Source organism: Cupressus sempervirens, chromosome 5, assembly GCF_028749045.1.
Source record: "Cupressus sempervirens isolate cs-2001-9-10 chromosome 5, ASM2874904v1, whole genome shotgun sequence".
NCBI lineage: Eukaryota > Viridiplantae > Streptophyta > Pinopsida > Cupressales > Cupressaceae > Cupressus > Cupressus sempervirens.
This window is the reverse complement of record NC_143122.1, coordinates 780,297,970-780,316,994: the sequence shown is the minus strand read 5'-3', so window position 1 is coordinate 780,316,994 and position 19,025 is coordinate 780,297,970.

The following is a 19,025-nucleotide window of genomic DNA, read 5'->3' as shown; positions in this document are numbered from 1 at the left end:
GATACTTGGTATTTTATTTGTTTCTCATCTAGCCCTTGTTCTTTATGATCATCATGTAGTTGGCATGCCCACACAAGAGCATGTAAGTGTCTACTTTTCAAGTTCTTGTGAGACCTGAACTCTTGGTTTCTTTTCATTGAGTTATTTCCATTGGGCTTGGTTTGGGAAACCACAATGCCACAGGCACTCATCATGTGATGAGTATGGGTATGTAGGGTACACAAGTGAAGGGACTTATCTTGTATACCTTGGCATATCCCAACAAGGTATACATGAAGATGTTTCTAACAAGTGATAACTAAATGAATTCATGGGTAATTAAACTAAGATAATCAAATATTACATACCTATAGGGATCATCCAAAGGTATGTGCCCATTCGATTTATCAAAAAGCCAAGTTTGATGGCCTCCCGAAGGAGAATTTTCACATGAGAGTTTCCAATTTCATTATTTACCTATGCATTTATAATGATGAATAATTATAATTTTATTGTTTTGAATTGTGCTTATATGATTTTTTTGATAATTTTTAAATGTTCATCCTTTCACAATAAAAATATGAGGTGTTTTAGACTCTTCAAACATTTTATTAAATTCAATAAAGTTGCTTCTCTCATTAAGTATTTTTTTTGAAACAATAGTCCACAAAGATAAGTGATTGGGGGCTAGGGGGTTGAATCTATTATCTAATAATTAAAACATTTATCTTCTTTGAACAAACTCAACCATACAAAGATGCACATAGATAATTACACCAGATATATTGACTAGGGAAACCATTGATCAAAGTGAAAACCCCAGTGGGAATGATGCCAACAAGATTATGTACTAATATAAATATTCATTGTTAGAGGATAGAACCTATTAGGAGTTTGTTACAACATTTAGTACAATGAGTCCCAATTAAGAGACTTTGAATCCCTGTTAGGAGATTCCAACCCTGTTAGTAGTTGTGCCAACCTTGTTAGGAGTTGTAGTATAATGTATGCAAGAAGAGCCCATTGCCCAAACATGCAATTTTAACTACAAGAAGAACTCACTACTCAAACAAGTAATTTAATATTATCTTTTTTTTTTCCTTTGTACATTGCTCTATCCTGTCAACAAAACCAATCACTATCAAACCTTGTAAAATAGGTCACAAACCTTGGATCTAAATACCAAACCTTGAATCACTTAGAAAAACCTCGACAATGAAGTTTCCTTCACTTCTACACTGCTCTACTCAATCTCACATTCCACATTCTCTACTACTTTTTGAACATTCACAATTTTCTTTCATCCATGCCATGATAAAGAAAAAATTCCTTCCCTTATATCGAGCCCATAAAACAATTCATGAGTTGGTTTTTAGTATTTCTCAATTAATTATTATAGGACCACATATAGAACATGTTACACTTAGCGATAACCTTAATCTTCCACCATGCAACTTGACTAAGTTTCCATACACAATATTATGAGGAGAAAGCTTAGCCACATTATCACTAACATGTCTTCTTCATGTCTTCAACCTTGATCTTCAAGATACCAACTCTACTCAAAGATATAACAAGTTTACTAGAACATACCTATGTAAACTCTATGTCAAAACAAACATCACCAAAACTTACATCACTTCTTCCAAAATTATCCTTTTTTATTCTAACACTAACTACATATACCAAATACTCAAAAGTATCTCCCATAACCTTAGGTGGACATCATGCTCAACTACCCATCCATACCAACTTAATCTTTCTATTGTTCTTCTATCAGATACCATAGAATACATCAAACATACTATGTTGACATCAATGAAAAACTTAGTCATGAATATAATATATCATCATCAAACCAATCTCTCCAAACTTCCAACAATCTTGTCAATCTTCCAATAATCTTCCCCTTTGGTATTAGTGGCAACATAGATGAAAAAAATCTAGTTGCAAGAATACCAACAAAAGATAGACATTCTTCAAATCCTCTTCATCAATCATACACCCCATTGATATACCTCAATGTGCTCATACCAAATTGTTATTACAAATTCATGCCACATTCTCCCATACTCATGCCAAACATCTTCTCAATGTCAAAGGTTTTTGCAACCAACATCTTTGCATCAAACACTACAACAATTGATACTTGTTCAACTCAAGTGTCAAAAGACACTATTCAAATGAACATCAACAAGAGTCCTAAATGACTCTGTCCATCACAGATACTCAAGAAGCATCAACATCCAATCTAGACAAATAATGGTTCTCTATTACCCTAGATTGATGGACTCTTGCATCTTATAATCTAATGTAGGAGGGGGCATAACCCCTAGCATACCTTGAAAATACTCAAAATTCTCTTTGGAAAGAGGCTTAGTGAATATTATCTACAATCTACTTTTTAGTGCTCACATACTCCGATCTAATTTCCTTTTCTACAATTTTTTCTCTCAACATATGATACTTAATAGAAATGTGCTTCATCCTTGAATGCAATGCTAGATTCTTAAACATATTTACTATTCTTGTGTTGTCACAATGTATAACAATAGGCTCACTAATCTCTATCCTTATATCCTTTAGCATCTACTTCATCCAAATAACTTGATTGCAATTATTTTCTATTGCAACATACTGTGCTTCTGTTGTACTTTAAGATGTACAATCCTACTTCTTTCTTAACCAAGAAACCAATATTCCTCTAAAAAAGAAAGATCCTCCACTAGTGCTCTTTCTATCATCCATATTTCCTACCCAATATACATCAGTATAAGAACTTAGAGTAAAATCATTAGATCTATCATACCATAATTCAAATTTTGAAGTTTCTTTTAGATATCTGAATATCCTTTTCACTGCTACATAATGTGCTTCTCTGGGATCAACCTAGAATCTTGCAATAATTCCAACTATATTTGTGATACTTGGCCTTGTGTGAGTCAGATATTGCAATCCTCCAATCATGGATCAGTACTTCCTCTACTCGATAGTAGGTGCCTCATCCTTAGTAGATAACTTGTGTCTAGTTACCATAGGTGTTCCAATAGGATTGCATGTTTCCAAACCAAACCTTTTTAGTAAATCCTTCAAGTACTTAGTTTGAGAAATAAATATTCCTTTTTTATTCTATATTATTTGCAATCCTACGAAATATTTCATTTCTCCTATTATACTCATTTCAAATTCTTTTCTTTATTCTATACTATTTGCAATACTAAGAAATATTTCATTTCTCCTATCATACTTATTTCAAATTCTTTCTTCATTTCTTCTACAAACTTCTTAGTTTCTTCTATACCTTATTTATATCAAAACTTTGTCAAATGCTTGTCCAACCTTGCATACCAGGTTCTGGGTGCTTGCTTCAATCCATACAATTCTTTCCTCAGTCTACATATCATGTCCTTGTCATCTATCAAAAGACATCCTTCAGGCTACTCAATATATACATCTTCTTCAAGTTTTCCATTCAAAAACACTAACTTGACATTCATCTAATATACTTTGATATTCTTCTATGTTGCATAGGATAAGAATAGTCTTACAACTTCTATTCTAGCTATTGGGACACAAGTTTCCTCATAATCTATTCCTTCTTGCTATCAGTAAACTTTACATACTAATCTTTCTTTGTTTCTTACAACTTCTCCTTGCTCATTCATCTTGTTCCTGAATACCCATTTGGTTCCTATCACATTCTTATCTAGTGGTCTGGGGACCAATTCCCATGTCTCATTCTTTTCTAGATGATCCATTTCCTCTTTAATAAATTTGTTCTAGTAGTCATCTTTACATGCTTCATCTTTACTCGTAGGCTCAACTTGAGATATCAAGCATATTTCTTCATTAACTTTGCTTCTTGTCATCACACCTTTGTCTTTACTTTCGATGATCTACTCGGATGGGTGATTTTTTATCATGTTCTTTCCAAAAGTAGGAGTTGTTATTTGAACTCTTGGTAGCAACTAAAGGTTCCAAGCTTTGTTCCTACCTTTTCTCTCCATCATTCTACAAATCATTGTTAGTTTGAAGAAACACTTTATCATTCCTTGGGTTAGTAGCATCATCATCATCTGAATTGTAATCAACCATTCTCTCTTGTACTCTGAATTTATCATCAATTCTCACATTTGTATTTTCCATAATAGTCTTAGTTCTCTTATTATAACATCTATAAGCCTTGCTTTTCAATGAATAACCAAGAAATATAAATTCATCACTTCTAGCATCAAACTTACCAATGTCATCATCTCTCTTTATGTAACACTTGCTTCCAAATATTCAGAAATATTTAACTGTGGGTGAGTGACCAAACCACAATTTATAAGGTGTATTGTTTGTGTCCTTCCTGACTTAAACTCTATTTATACTGTAGACTACTGTATTCACTACTTCTCTCCAAAATATCTTGGATACATTATTTTTGGCTAACATAGCTCTTGTAGCTTCTATAACAGACTTGTTCCTTCACTCTACAATACAATTCCATTCAGCGGTCATCAACTCAATTCTTTCTTCTACTCTAGGATCATATCTCTATTCTTTAATTTGATTCCCATTCTGCAAATCATTAATGATAACTTCCACATTTTTATGGTTAGCCTTAGGATCAAAAATAGTTACCAAAGCTATCTCTTCTACTACTTCCTTTTCCTTAATCAATTCAAGCTCATTTATACAATCTTCCAAGAATCTTTCCATACTTGCTTTAAATTCTTCATCTTCATTAGAAAGCTAACTCTTTCTATTTTTCCTTATTCTCTTAAGTAATTTAGACGCATAATGACCAAATTCATTATACATCCAACAAGAAAACAATTTCCATACCTGCTTTCTCTCTTTTCATAAACAAATCAATACCTTCCTTCATCTTCATGTCTTCTTCAAATAACTCACCAAGAGTCTATATCCTCTATGTCAAAATTTTCAGTATCTCACTTAGGACAATCTTCTCTTAGCATTGATCTCCCAAAGCTATTAAACTTTATCTTGAAGGACTTGATGCTTTGATACCAATTATTAGAAATAATATTCCACCAAGATAACTAAGAGAGGCAGGGGATGTGAATTAGTTATCCAATAATTAAAATACTTATCTTCTTTGAAAAAAGTTAACCATTCAACCAAAGTAAAAAAAAAACATACAAAGATGCACATAAAAAATTACACCAAATATGTTGACTAGGGAAACCCTTGATCGAAGAGAAAACCCCAGTGAGAATGATGCCCACAAGATGATATACTAATATAAATATTCCTTGTTAGAGGATAGAAACTATTAGGAGATGGTTACAAATTTAGTACAATGAGTCCTTATTAGGAGACTTTTAATCCCTATTAGGAGTTGTGCCAACCCTATTTATAGTTGTAGTATAATGTATGCAAGAAGAGCCCACTACCCAAACATGCAATTTCAACTACAAGAAGAGCTCATTGCTCAAACAAGTAATCTATTGTTATCTTTTTCTTTCCTCTCTACTTTCCCCTGTCCTAAAAACTAGACCAATCACTATGAGATCTTAGAGACTAGCTCACAAACCTTAGATCCAAATACTAAACCTCAGATCACTCAATAAAACCTTGGCAATGATGTTCCCTTCACTTCCGCACTACTCTGCTCAATCTTGCATTTCACACTTTCAATTTCTTTCCAAACATTCACAATTTTATTTCATCCATGCCATGATAAAGGAAAATGGCCTTCTTTTATATTGAGTCCATAAAATAATTCCTAAGTTTGTTGTTAGTCCTTCTCAATTAATTATTATAGGACCGCATTAAGAACACGTTACACTTAGCGATAACCTTAATCTTCTTCCTTGCAACTTGAATAACTTTTCATACAAAGAATATTATGATGAGCGGGCTTAGCCACATCATCATCAACATGTTTTCTTCATGTCCTCAACCTTTATCCTCAAGATATCAACTCTACTAAGAGATATAACAAGTTTACCAAAACATGCCTTTGTAAACTCTATGTCAAAACAGACATCACCAAAACTTACATAACTTATTCTACACTTATCCTTTCTACTTTTGATGTTAAATACATATACCAGATACTCAAAAGTGTCTCCCATAACCTCAGGTGGATATCATGCTCAACTATCCATCTATACCAACTTAATCTTTTTGTTGTTCTTTTATCAGACACCACAGAATATGTGAAACATGCTATCTTGACATCAACAACAAACTCAGTGATGAATGTAACATATCATCATCAAACCAATCTCTCCAAACTTCCAACAATTTTTCCAATCTTTCAACATATTTTTGTTGAAAAAAAATCATAAAAAGATCATCCAAGAAACCCAAATTGTGGTGATTGTTACTTGAATGATAGAAATGAGTTGCTACAAATGAAAAAGAGTTGACCATATTCTACCACAAAAATCAATGGTAGAGTGTTTTTGTATCAAATTTTTCTTGTTGAAACTTTAAATATGTTAGGTTGTAATAAGAAGATATAAGAAAATTTAATTCATGCTTTCCTTGTTTGAACAAATTGCACAAATCAGATCACAACTCATATGCATTATTGATTGTAAATTGCCTAGTCCACCCCAACCCATAATTTAGTAGCCTCTTATTATAACTAAAATTATTTGACCCACCCATTCTATAATTCTTGCCTTATGTGAAGACTTTTTCAGTTAACTAATTTATTATTGTCATACAATTCTTGCATGCCTCCTCTTGATTTTAATCTTCAATGTCGTACAACTTGGTTGTTGGGAATTAGAATCTGTGTTAAATCTTATAATGGAGATCTATTTAAGATATGAATATTTTGAATTTACACTCTTTCGCCTCTACAAAATTCTAACATGCCTCTCCAACAATATTTTATTAGATTTTTGGTTCATATATTTAATGAAATCTTCAATTTCTATTTAAATTATAATTTCTGAACTTATTCCTATAAAATGTAGGACAATAATTAGATTTTGATTTAAAATATAATATTCTAAAATTAACTAATGAAATGTTTTAAAAATTAGAAATTATGTAATTTTTATTTATATGAAATAATATTATGCTAAATGAAAAAAATTGAAAGGTTCTATATATATTAGAATTTTAAACTTTAGTTTTATTAAGAAATTAGTTGTTAATAATTTAAAATTATTTTTATACATATACACACACACACACATGTATATGTGTATATATGTGTATGTATATATACATGTATATATATACATACACATACACATATACGTATACATACATATACATATACATATGTATGTATGTATGTATGTATGTATATATATATGTATATATATATATGTATATATATATATATATGTATATCTATACATATATATATATATATATATATATATATATATACATATATCTATACATATATATACATATATATACACACACACACACACACACACACACACACACACACATACATACATACATATGTATATGTATATGTATGTATATGTATATGTATATATATGTGTGTATGTATGTTTATGTATATATATGTATGTATGTGTATGTGTATGTGTATGTCTGTGTATGTTTATGTATATGTATACACGCATGCACACACACACACATATATACCTATACATATACATATACACACTCTCTCTCTCTCTCTCTCTCAGACATATAATTTAGTTCAATTTTAAGTTTTAAAGAATTTCCATTTGAAAAGAAAATTATATATTAGAAGTCTTGTTCATTTGTTGATACACAACAAGGAACATGAGGCTATGTGCAACAACTTAATAAGTGTAATTATTTAACTTTGCATACAAAATTGACAACATGCTCGATAGTGAGGCCTTCTAGGTTTTGACCTATTACAAAATTAAGAATTACAATTTAGAGAATCATCTCACATTATCTACCTTCTACCTTGTCTTGCTACTAATTTCCTACATCTAACCAAGCTTCTTATAAAGCCAACTAAGCCACAAGTTGGCTAGTTAAGCGTTTAATTACATTATAGGTCCATTCATGGAAGAATAAACTTAAAACCTAAGAAAAAGGTAATATAAGACCATTTGCACTAAAGATAGGTCCACTCAAGGGTTAAGAATTAGCTCCCAATTACACAAGATGCTATGTCATCACCAAAAACTATGCAAATAGAAACAACATGCTTCCCTCGATGAAAATTGTATGAAATAGAGATGAAAAAGAATGACACATCACATGAAGAATATGAAACATCAGAGCTCTCACCCTTAGGGAAAGGATTTAGGATAGGACTATGACATGATTATAACCACACACAATCTAAATCAAAGAGAAACAACAACTTCTTCACAAATATAAGACATGTACAAAAAATAAGAAATATTTTTTGGTTGCTATGAGATTACTCATTAATGAAAGATACTTCTGGATCACACACCTACGGTAAGAAGAGAATTAATGTCCACATTTAGACTCAAGAGTGTTCTTATCTAAATCATAAAGAGCTAGATTAGGCTATAAATCCATGAACTATCTTCAAATGGTTTTCCCTTCCAATGAACAAGGTATTCCATGTAATCCTTACCTATGGTGCTTCTTCTTATTTTGGTATTCAAGATCTGTTCAATGCCTTCCTCCTTCTTTGGATAATTTAGCTTATCAGTAAACTCACTTTTAGTCTCATTTCCACTATCAAACTTTCTTAAAATTTTAGATGATTGAAAATTCTTCATCTTCAATTTGTTGTATTTTCCAACTTGGAATATGGTTTTCTTAAAATTAACCATTACCTAGTCACGTTCATTAAAAGATTTATGGATTCTCTTCTAATCAACCCATTCTTTATATCTTTGAGTAGTATTTTGCAAAGCATCTCTTACATCATCATTCAAATCCTTTATGAAACTCACAAAATATTCAACATCTATACTACTCTTTTATTCCTTACTCAAGTTTCTCATCTCTATAGTTCCTCTAGAATATAATCCATTTATGATATTAAAAGTTTCCTTCTTAGACTTTTTGTATGCAAATTCATCTTGTGTCAAGACCATGTCCATGTCATTCCAAAAAATGAAATGATCCAACTTCTTCAATTGTCTCAAGTGGAGTCCATTCCAATATAGTTTTTATATTTTTATGATCCATCTTAAAATTTTTAGCTAAAATTACAAAATCAATATATAATAACTCTTCTTTCATAAAATAATATTTCTTCAAGTTAATCAATAACATTTCCTATTTCAACCTCTATAATACTTGTCTGATATGCTTCAGGATTTCCTCTTATTCTTACTGAAAATTAATATGTCATCAAGTATACAATCACAAATTTACCAAAAAGAATCTTCAAAAAATCATTCATCAACTCATAAAAGTACTAGGTGCACTAGTCAAAACAAAAGGCATAACCAACCATTCATACAAACCTTCATTAGCATTAAAAGTAGTTTTGTATTCATCACCTTCTCTATTTTTGATAGGATAATATTCACTTTTCAAATTAATTTTGGTAAAGTGTCTAGCTCCACTTAAACAATCCATGATGTCATCAATCCTAGGTAAAGGAAACCTATACTTTACTATGATCTCATTTATAGCTCTAGAATCATTTCACATTCTCCATTCTCACATGCTAGTACAATAAGTACTATACAAGAAATCAAGCTTTCTCTTATCAAACCTCTCTCAATAAATTCTTGCACTTGTCTATTCAATTCAACATTCTTTACAAAGGTTAGTTTGTGTGGTGCTTTATTCAATAAGATATATCTAGGTATCAAATTAATAAACTGACTAATGTTTCTCACAAGATGCAATCCATCAGCCACATCATTAGAAACAACATCGTGAAATTCATCCAAAAAAGTTTTTATCCAATATACATGCTCAACTTCATCCTATTTCTCAATCTTCCTAGAAATCAAAGAAAGATGTATGTTTTGTTCCTTCATATATTTAACAAACTGATTTCCATCATCTAAACAAACTCGTACTGTAGTAAAATGCTTCTCATCAAGTTTCTCAATTTGAGGTAAGAAATTTTTCTTCTTCCCATTTTCCCAAATACTATGCTAATTCAATCTACCATAATGCAATAATTTTCTATAATATTGTCAAGGTCTACCTAACAAAATGTGACAATAATCCATATGCATAATCATGGTAATTCCCAATTTTAAATTTCACATGGCATTGTTCACTTACTAGAATTTTATGTTCATTATGAATCCAAGAAACATGATTAGGCTGGTTTGGATGTCTCAACCTCTACAACTTTAACTTGTTTATGAGTTTTTCAAAAGCCAAATTGTCTAAGCTATCACTATCAATGAATGCATTGCATCATTTATCATCTATTTAACATCTGGATTTGGAAAGACTTTTCCTCAAAATAGGTCCTTCACTTGATTAATCATTCCACAAGACTCTTATTATCATCATATTCTAACCATTCTTAGGTTCATTAGATGTTTCAATAACTTCTTCAAAAGATAAAATATTTCTTTCACTTTCTCCAACCTTTTTGCTATAGTTAGTACATTCAAAAGCTACATGCCCATCTTCACCACATTTATAATACGTAACTTTAAACTAAGATCTTTCATCCCTCTCACCATCATTTTTATTCCTATAGTAACAAGTGTAGATACCTCTAGTTTAGTTGCCTCTTTTGTACCAGAATAGTCATCTTTTCAATTAGATTTTCCTTTCTCTTTCACTTCAAATCTACAACTTTCTCTATAGGTTCTAACTATTTTTCTTTGAAATCAGCCACCTCTTCCTCTCTATCCTTTATCATGTTTATTTTCTAATATTTCTTTATCTTTTTTAGCATACTAATATACTTCTTCCACACTATCCATCTTAATATAGTTGGTCTCATCTTGAATTGATGTCCACAAACCATTCAAGTATCTAGCCACTTTCTCAACTTCATCATCCACACGTCAAGATCTAATATCCATCTTGTAGAATTAAAGAGTATATTCCTTTCCATTAATATCATTTTTTCCCAAATCCCTCTTTTTACTGAATAACTTAGCTTATTAATTAGTAGGAAGAAAAGTATTCTTTATCTTGACAAAAAAAAAAAATCCAAGTCTTGATCTTCTCTTTTCCTCTTTTCTATCTTTCAGTTTGTAAATGTTTCCACGAAAGTGAAGCATGAACCTTCAACTTTGTATATATTATCTCAACCTTGTTGTTGTCAGGAGTTCTTTAATAATCAAAGTACTTATCTATCTCAATAATCCAATCCAATACCCCATTAGTCTTCCCTATTCCATCATAGCAAGAAACTTCAACTACGTATCTAGCATTAACCCTAGACAAAAGTCTCAAAAGCCTTTCTTCATTTTATTCAACCTTAGATTTAGGATTAGGATTTGGTGTTTCCTCTTCATCATCATTAACATATTCTAGATGTACACCTCTTCTCTACACTTTCTCAACAACTTCAAGTTTCACTATAATCTACCTCAACATATCTATAATAGCATTATGAAAAATTCTTCTATGATGAACCATCATGGCAATAGTTCCTTCAAGATCATAACATTCTAAAAATTATAGATTAGATCAAATATGCCACACTGCAAAAAAATTCAACAAGGTTCTCCATGATTTAAGATTCAAGAAAGAACTCCAACCTAATACCACCTTATGCAAACTTGGGGTAACCCAATGAGAAATGCCAAACTACCCTTGCTAAGAGTAACACATCAAAGCTTAATCAAATATATAAGGAAGATAAGGCTATGTGTAATAATTCAATAATTGTAACTATTTAACTTCCAAAATAAGATTAATGACATGCCCAATAGTGATGCCTTCTAGGTTCTGGCCTACTACAAAAATAAGAATTATAACTTGGAGAATCAGGCTAGATCATCTTCCATCTACCTTCTCTTTTTTATTTCTTTTATAGATGTAACCTAGCCTCTGATATAGCCAATTAAGCCACAAGTTAGCTAGTCATACATTTAATTACATTATAGGTCCAACCTTCAAAGAATAAACCCAAAACCCAAGAAAAAGACAACATAAGATCATGCACACTTAAGAATAGGTCCACATGGGAGTTAGGAGTCGGGTCCTCAATGTGCAAGATGACACATCATTGCTAGAAACTATACAAATAGAAACTACATGCCTCACTAAATGAAAATTGTAGAAAATAGAGACCACAAATAATGACATAGAATGTGAAGAATATGAAACATTAGAACTCATGCACTTAGGGAAAGAGTCTAGGATAGGTCCTCAACATGATTACAAGTACACATGATGTAAATCTAAAAGAAGCAATTATATTTAACATTTTTTTGTATGTGGGAGAGCACTCTGCAACTTGCAACTATTAGAGCCCTCATTAATTCCCCCATACCATCATTAATGGCCTTGGCCTCACCAGGAGAAAGGAGGAGCACCCACTTAAAGAATCTCATTCTAGCTATATTCAATAGAATTAAATCATGTTCTACACCATCAAACACTAATCCCTATCTTCTTCCACTTCATTTTTCCTTGGATCAACATGGATAATAGAAAGCCCACATAGGAAGATAAGTTAGTCGAGATACTAGGGCTTCATTTGAAAAAGTCCTATAAGGACTTCCCAACATTTGAGTTGAAGCTAAGTTCTTCAAGGAACCCACAACCAACATACGAAAAACTACTTTTGCAGGAGATGGATGTAAGGATATATCTACTCTTTGCATCATTATTAAGCCTAATGACTAGATGGGTCTAGAAATAGATAAAGAAGCTAATATATTAAGGAACATTGGTGTTTTTTTTTGTACTATGGACCCCCTTAACCTACCATCAAGGAACTATCTTAATGAATAGTTTCAAGGGTTTGGGGAAATAAACTTGGTCACTATTTTTCATTCTCTCATATGATCCAAATAGGGCTTTTTGTTATTATCCTCTATGACCCTAACACCTAGAAAGCCATTGTGGAGAAGAAATTCTAGAATGTGGTAAATGTGGAATTTAGGGCCCTTTTATGGTCATTTGATTCTGTCAATGATGACATATTGGCTCTTGCTAGCCCTAGATGGTTTACTATCAGTAATCTCCCCCCTTATGTCTAGAATTTTTTTCCCCAAGTTTTGGAACCCTTTGGTAAAGTTCTTAAAATTGATAGGTCAAATACCCTCATCCCTAATTTAGATATTAGAATCCTTCTTTCCATTTTTCCAAGTGTGGAAGCCCCTAAAAATATTAGATTAAACTTCAGCCCTTCATCAATTTTTTGTCTTATCACATACATGGGAGGGTTGAATTATTTCTATCTATGTAAACAAGAGGGACATAAGAGGAAGGACCTCCCTATGTTGGCTGGTAAGCTCTCCCAAAAGTGGAAACCTAGCTCTACACTTCCACCTCCACCACCACCCAAGGTTAAATCTATTATTACCTTCCCTTAGGATAATTTTAGCCAAATTTCACTCAACTCACAAGCTCCTTAGGGGCTTAAAGATTCTAAAACTATCTTAGTGATCCTTGATAATTTGAAAGATCAATTTGTGCATCCCCCACTTGACTTTGTTACTCCTCTTTTACAAATACCCCTAGATGCTTTTTGTGGTCCTTTGCTACCCCTAGATTTGAACCTTAGACTTGAGAATGATTCCTCAACTAGGTGCACTAGACCTCTTAATGCTTAGTAGCTAGCATTGTATTCCTTGAAGGAGAAAACAATGAATACTTCTCTTTCATCTTCCCTAGTTGTCAAACTCCTCCCCCTTTAGACTATGAACATTGAGGAGGTTGGCTCCTCCTTTGTAGCTCCCTCCTTCAAGTTGGCTAATTTTGATATCCCTAATTCTTAGCCCAGAGATGACCAAGTTTCGTAGGAGTTGAAGTGTATGGAAGCTGAAGAAAGGCTCCATAATTTTTCTTTAGTAGTTATCCTTGCTAACTTTGAGACCCCTTCTGGCTTAGGAGAGATGACTTAGGCTATTAATTGGGAGAGTAATAGGTCAAGTTCCCTTATTAGCCACCCTATAAGGAGGTTCTCTTGTTAGGAGAGTCAGCTTACTCATGTTTCAGAGTTTGGAGAAGGGGAGTTTGTCAAGAAGGATGGATCAAAAGAGGAGGAGCCTTTTATGTTTTGCACGAACAACACCATAGATAATGGAAATAAGCCTCAAGCCTTACTAGTTAAAGGAGAAGTTAAAAAAAATAAAAAAAGGGGGAGGCCTCCCTTGACTAATGGTAATCCCAAGCCTTCTAAAAAGGAAAGAAATGAAATGCCTAAGTGCTTCAAGGGGGTTCAGTCCCCAATGGACACTGATAAGTAATGGTTGTTATGGATAAATTGAAAATTTCCTCTTGGAATATTTGGGCCTTGGAATCTTTTGATAGAAAGTACATTGTGAAGAGATTTCTTATGATGGCTAAAAATATTGATATTTTGTTAATGCAAGAAGTCAAAGCAATTGGCTTTTCTCTTGATATTACATTAAAGTGTATCTAGAAAGATGTGGTTGCCCTAGCTACCAAGCATGCTAAAGGGAAAGAGGGAACTAAAATTCTCATTGGTCCTAACTGGAAAAGAAAGATTTATAAATGGAGAAATTCTCCATGTAATAGGGCCTTGTGGGTTTCTTTTAAAGTAGGTGACTTGAATTTGGCATTTTCTTTGTATATGCCCCTAATGAAGCCCAAGAAAGAATAAATTTTTTATAGTGGCTATTAGAGCTTCCTAGCATCTCTTAGATTGTTATGATAGACTTTAATATGGTAGAGAGACCTCAAGATAAAATAATGGGGCTCAAATTTGAATGGAAAGGTAATGAATATCCCTACTAGTCAAGGAGGTTGAACAAGCTAAACTTGATTGACCCCCTAGTGAGGTTAAGGCCTCAATCTCTAGGAATCCTATTCAAAAGGTTCAATTTTCAAAAAAGTGATAAGAGGATTTATTCAAGACTTGACCAGTTCTACTACAATAAGGACTCCTTTAGTTTTCTCCACTCTTGTGATTCCAATCTTCTTCAAGTGCTCCACTATTATTTGTCAGATCACCACCTTATTTTCACTAAAATTATTAATATTGGGTCTCCTCCTTCCAATATTGGTTGTCCCCATTTCTTTGCCCTCAATTCATCCCCCCTCTAGGATCAGGATCTCCTTGCTACTTCTAGAATTATACACTAGTATAATTCTTCCATTTGCAAGCATGAAAACCCTAAAGTTAGATGCAACCAGACTATTCAATCCTAGTAGAACTTGTTCAAAACCATGGGTAAGAGAAAAACCAAGGATTCCAAAGCCCAAGATATCTCCTTAGCTAATCCCTATAGTTTTTCGAAGCCTCTCTTCAAGTCCACCCTTCCAACCCTAATCTTGTTGAAAATGTCTCTAAAACCAAGCATGAGTTGAGGAAGCTACAATCTAAGAAAATCTAAGGAGATAGAATTAGATCAAGAACTAAATGGTTGATGTTGGGGGATAGAGGCTCTAGGTTCTTCTTAAAAGCTTTGAAGGTTAAGGAAGCCAGAGATAAAATTGGCAATGTATGTGAAGATGGAAAGTATATAGATTTTGAATGTATTTTGAATGTGTTTACCTAGCATTATAAAAATCTTTTCTCCACTAAGGATAGAGGGGAAGCTATGAAGGAGGAAAAGGATAAGATCGAAGGTATTATCCCAAAAAAACTAGAGGATGTAGACTCTACTATATTGGAAGCTCCCATTTCTATTATTGAAATCAGAGATGACATTTAATCAATGGGTAAGAACAAAATACCTTGTCTAAATGGGATTATAGTAGATTTTTTCAAAATAAATTTGGATTTGATTAGTCCAATGTTTTTGGATTTATATCAATATTCTCTAGAGAGTGGTTTCTTGGGCTCGAGCATCAATTCTAGTCTTGTTAAATTTTTGTACAAGGGAGGTGATAAAACCCTGATAAAGAATTGGAGGCCAATTAATTTAACTAATTTTTTCTTACAAAACCTTAGCTAAGGTGTTGGCTTCCAAGATTTCTCCTATTATTCCTAAAACCATCAGACCTACATAGACATGATTTGTTAAGGGGAGATACATTTTGGAAAACCTTCTTACTTGCTAGGAAACCATGGATTGTGTAGAATGTGTAGGACATGAGACTGGAATGTTTTTGATAGACTATGCAAAGGTTTATGATAGGATTGTATGGGGCTTTATTTTCATGATTTTAAAAGCCTTAGGTTTTCTAGACGCCTATTCTCATATGGCTAAAACTCTACTTAGGGATGCCAATGTAGTTGTAGAGGTGAATAAGGGAAGATCGTAATCCTTTGAACTTTCAAATCCATCAGGCAAGGATGCCCCTTTTCTCTTGCACTCTTTGTATTAGCAGTCAAAGCCCTACATTACCTTCTCTAAGATGATGGTTTATACCTGATAGTTAGAGGTCCTATATTGTGAAATGGGTAGGAGGTCCTAAATGTTCAATTTGTAGATGACAAGGCCATTCTATTTAGACCAGATAAGAAAAATATGAAGTTTCTTGTGAGGAAGCTTGATATTTTTTGCATGGCATTAGGCACTAAGATCTTAGTGACCAAGTCTATTCTTCTTGGCTGGGATTCGAAAACCCCATTATGGTGTGGTAGGTATGGTATCATCTAGGGTGGTCCTAGTCATATTGTGCACTACTTGGGCATCCCTTTTCCATCAATCCTAATATTGGTGACATGTGGGTTTGGCTGAAAGACAAGATTAGTGGAAAACTTCTCAAGTGGAATTATATGTACTTGTCTTTGGTTGGAAGGATCCAAGTGTGCTAGAAAACCCTCTCCTCTTACACTACATACTTTTCCTCAGCTTGGTTGTTCAATGTTAATCACATTGCCTCTATTCAAAAAGTTATCTAGGACTTTCTCTAGTCTGATGGGAAAGGAACCTTGAAAACTCATGTGGTCAAATGGGAGTGGTGTACAAAAGGAAAGGTGTGGGGAGGTCTTGGCCCAAAGGATCTGAGACTCTAAGATATTTCTTTAGCAATTAAATGGCTAGCTAAAGCTGTAGTGAGTGAAGATCCTTGGAAAATCTTAATCAGGCATAATCTAAGAAAAGGACATCCGTGTGGGGCAAGGCTCTGAAATGAATGTCCAATGTACTAGATTTTCTTTCTCTAGACTATAAAACTAGAGTAGGAGAACTTAATGTCTTTAAGGCTATTTGGAAAAGCTGGAAATATGCGAGACCCTTGTTGGGAGACATTCAGAGGACTAAAGGCAATATCTAGTGTGGTAGCTATTCTATTTGGTAGAACTTGAAGAGCAACAAGAAACCCTTAGCTTTGTTATAGGGATGGTCTAGCAAGAAATGGGTAAGTGTTGGTATTAGGAATTTTAATGAAAACCTTGTTAGTGAAAATCTTATGGATTGGGAAGAATTGAAAACCAAATATTACTTGAAGGATTCTCAAAAGAGGATGTTCTTTATGATTACTAAGGCATTGGAAAATTCTAGGGATAGGAAAGCCTATTATTCTAAAAACTCCTACTCATTTAAACTAATCTGGCCTAACTCTACTCATCTACATATGGTTATTTCCAAGCTTGTCTATTCCATGCTTACTTCTAATACTGCTATCATCAACCATCTCAATGTTTGCTGGAATCTTTCCCTTCCTCCTATAGTTTGGAAAAGGTTGCTCATTAACCTATGGTCTAGACTAGTGGAACCTAAAATCACTTTTTTTATGGAGGATTTTTCTTTATAGACTCCCTCTTGCTAAGCCTAGTGGAGATCCCAACAAATGTTCTATTTGTGCCCAACTAGAGACTATTTCCCATGTCTTCTATGACTACCCCTTTGCCCTTAATATTTGGCACATGTTTGGGTTTGTTTTGGGGAGTATTTTTTCTATTGAAAATGTCATATTTGGTAAAATCCATTAGAATAGAAGCAAGTTGAATGTGTTCTGGTCTATGTTTTATTGCTCTATTCTCTAGTATCTTTGGAAATTAACAAATTATAGTGTTTTTTAGGGAGTAGATAGAATCTTTACTGAGTCTCTTAGGAGAGTCATTTAGGTGGATATGTATGTGCAAGTTACTGCTATTTTCAAGGTCAAAGAGGAACATTTTCAAAAGTTTATTGAAGACGAACAAGGAATGCTCTCAAAGAAGGATCTATACTATGGATTTACTATGCTACCTAGAAAAGGAGGTAATCAATAGGAGGATGACTTCAATATTCCCCTCTCTCAGCTAGTTCAAAAGATCCAAAGGTGGGGTAGGTGGCTCCCTCAAAATGAAGGGTGTAACTTTGATTCTATGCCTTCTCATATGAGGTTTACTACCTTAGATACTAGTGAGGATGAAGATAATTAAGCTACTGGTGTTTAATAGATGTTGTAGCTATTTCTATAACTTTATTCTATCTCGATTTAGTGTACAGTATTTTAAAAACTTTTCATGATAGCCTTAATGGCTGACTATTTTTTGGTGGTGATCACCATATGATGATTTATCAACAAGTTTTTGTGTTCCTTTTTGGCTTCTTTATCTACAATAAAAAAAATCCAAAAATAAGCAATGACTACTTCTTGAACAACAAAGAGGTACAAAAAATAAGAAATATGTGTTGGTCAATGCAAGATTTCTTGTTAACCCAAGATTCTCTTGCATCATAATTAAATTTTAGTTTAATATATTCAATCTCTCTAATAAATGAGATTTATGAAATAAAAATAAAAATGATGAGTACTTTGTCCATTCAATTTAAAAATCCTTGTTTCAATTGTGAAACAATCCCAGTATTATTAATCCTCCTCCATGAAGATATGATAAATAAAATAAACTTATCCATCAAAATTATATTAGAAAATGATTTAAGTTTTTATTTAAAATAAAAAATTTATTAATATTTTTCAAATTTTATTTTATTTTTAATTAAAATTGAAGATCTTAAAAGTGAAAAAAAAAATTCTATAAGTGACTTTCTTCCATTGAACTGAAATAGATAAATGTCATGCATTGAAAATGAAGAATATTTTGAAGCAAAAAATATTACTTGCTATTCTTCTGGTAAATTAAAATGTAATTTTAAAAGACCTTTTAAAAAAATTCAAAC